The 2,576-nt window shown below is 39.6% G+C and overlaps 1 protein-coding gene across 2 annotated transcripts in view; it reads right to left on the reverse strand.

The window, feature by feature from the left end:
* Window positions 1-2,576, reverse strand: part of PKD2 (polycystin 2, transient receptor potential cation channel) — a 51,905-nt gene that overhangs the window by 44,110 nt on the left and 5,219 nt on the right. The window contains exon 1 of one of the 2 annotated variants that reach the window (XM_023513377.1): window positions 744-1,568. The exons of the other annotated variant lie outside the window; for it this stretch is intronic. The gene's annotated coding sequence lies outside the window, so the exon portion shown is untranslated. Of the gene's footprint in view, window positions 1-743; window positions 1,569-2,576 lie in introns of those variants that run through there. 2 annotated transcript variants of the gene reach the window in all.

Below are 2,576 nucleotides of genomic sequence, written 5' to 3' on the forward strand. Positions count from 1 at the left end.
AAGAACACATTAGGCTCTACTGTCCCCCACAAAATACAGACCGCAAGGCAACCATCCAATTGTTTTATAAACTCCCAGGTCTATTAGCAAATATCTTAGTAAAGGTTAGAAAGAGAAAAGGAAATGAGGGCGGACTAAGAGAGGAGTTACAGAAATTGTGCATAACTCATCAGTTCTTCCTCCTGAGGGCTGGATACAACCTAGTGATCACCCTACTACTAAACCCACTTGAATTTAGTACTAGGGGATATTGCAAATGATTCCTCTTACATTGCCCTGATGAAAAGAACATCATTTCAATATGAAGACATCTATCACGCTTCTAATATATGAGCATAAAGGCTCAGCTCTGTAAGAGCAGAAACTGTCCTTTGAGAAATTCCATTACCCTAAGCTTGCTTAGATCCACAGGTTTTTTAAATGCCAATTCACATATGATTATTAAAAGCAACAACTCTTCGCAGAAAGAGTAGAATCATCGACTGTGTTCTATATTTTAGCAGATGGGAAAAGCGTTGGGCTGGCTAAATGAGGATGACGTAACCCTCCATGAGCCTGCTGGAGAGAGACCGCGGTTTTGGACTCAGCCAGCAAACAGACATGGTGGCCATCCAAACCTCTGTTGATGAACAGTGTGGTAAAGTCACATTACCGGTTACTTGGAAGAACCTGAAGGCTTTCCAAAAAAGACAAACTTCTCAATATTTTCAGTTAGATTGGATTGGCTGCTAATGGAAACCAACCTGGCCACGTTACAGCACCTCACGCTTTTCTTCCACAGACTTTAACTCCCTCAATGATGGAAACTCACACAACCACGTAAGCCACAATTGAGCCACACAGAGAAAAGGAAAAAATAGTACATATGGTGTTTTATTTTGAAGAAATGAGTTCATTACTAGCGTCTATATATTTTTAAAGTCTCCTAATAATATATTAGTTCTACTCCTAAATGTGAGTATTTCATTTACTTTTCTCCCAAATTTCCTTTAGGAAAATCAGCCTTGGACTTGAAAGACACTGTGCTAAGCATCCTAGGTTTCACCATGCAGAGAGTGGAGCAAAACTAACGACCAGGTTTGCTGCTGCCAAGATCTGGTAGTTGTCAGGGAATTACTCACTCAAAAGAAATGCAGCAAGCAGAATGTTTGTTCCCTGAAACTCTATCATATTAAAGAATTATTATAAATTTAGATGACATGGAAAATTACAACTCAGAATAACACACAGGCAGCCAAAAATTAGGCTCGATAGCCCTGGACAACCACACTATTGCTCTGGGTAGATTTCTTTTGGAGGCCAGGCCCACAATGTACATGTCAGTAGAAACTGCTCGTCTATTTACTACCAGGGAAGACTGTTGCTCTGGCTCACTTAGTCAGTGATTTCATTCTTTCCCATGATTTATAAACAACTATGCACTAAGGAACAGTCAGGATTGTTAATATTTATAAATGGCATTGCTTGGCCTATAAATAGAAAAAAAAAATCAAGTTTTAGTCAAACTAAACTTTCAATGAACTATGGCAATTTAATTCTAGCTCTTGAATAAAACATTTCAAATACAAAAGGCCCCTTATTTACATTTTTATATACTTTTACATATTTACTTTTTTTTTTCTCTTTGCAGTTTTTGGCCAGGGCTGGGTTTAAACTCGCCACCTCTGGCATATGGGGCTGGCGCCCTACTCCTTTGAGCCACAGGCGCCGCCTTGTATTTACTTTTTCTAAATTACTCTACCTACTTCCTCAAACATGTATTGGTTTAAAAATTTCCTTCCATTTTTCCACTGGGTATGTATGAGTATGTAAGCCTGATCTTAAGAGTATAGGGACCTCTTTACATTCTGATGGGTAAGACATGGCTCCGTCCATAAAGAAGAAAACAACTGTTTTGTAGCCAACTACTTCCCACGTTTGGCAGAGGTAATAGGGTAAGAATGATTAAGTTCATGTCCAAAATAGTGGCCTTCTTCAAAATCAACTGTTGTCTTTTCCCACAGTTGTCCCAGTTGTGATGGGAGGACCTTCCAGCATTCCAGGAACTCATGTTCAATGCAACCCATGTCTCCAGCGGTTAGGGAGAACATGGAATATGGGGGACACTGGACAATTACCCAACTTTCTTTCAGAGGGTGCTTAGCTAATGGCAGAATGCAAATCCAAACACACAATGTTACTGCTTAATACACACACAGTATACATGAACTGTGTGATGGGTAACCCCAAACATAAAAGATGTCCCAAATATAAATAAAAATGCCATTTCCCCTAAACATCTTATCTAAATGCTATCAAGAACTTTTAGTTTTGGAAACTATCAAAAATATCACAAAGAGGGAATGATATGATGAACTCTCATGTATCAATCCCCCAGTCCCAACAACTGTCAACTCAAAGCCAATCTTTTTTTATTTTTTTTATTTTTTTATTTTTTTATTTTTTTTGAGACAGAGCCTCAAGCTATCCCCCTGGTTAGAGTGCCATGGCATCACGCTCACAGCAACCTCCAACTCCTGGGCTCAAACGAGTCTCCTGCCTCAGCCTCCCAAGTAGCTGGGACTACAGGCGCCCAC

The sequence above is a fragment of the Otolemur garnettii genome, unplaced genomic scaffold (genome assembly GCF_000181295.1).
Source record: "Otolemur garnettii isolate 467f Iridium unplaced genomic scaffold, OtoGar3 scaffold00039, whole genome shotgun sequence".
In the NCBI taxonomy this organism is placed as follows: Eukaryota; Metazoa; Chordata; class Mammalia; order Primates; family Galagidae; genus Otolemur; species Otolemur garnettii.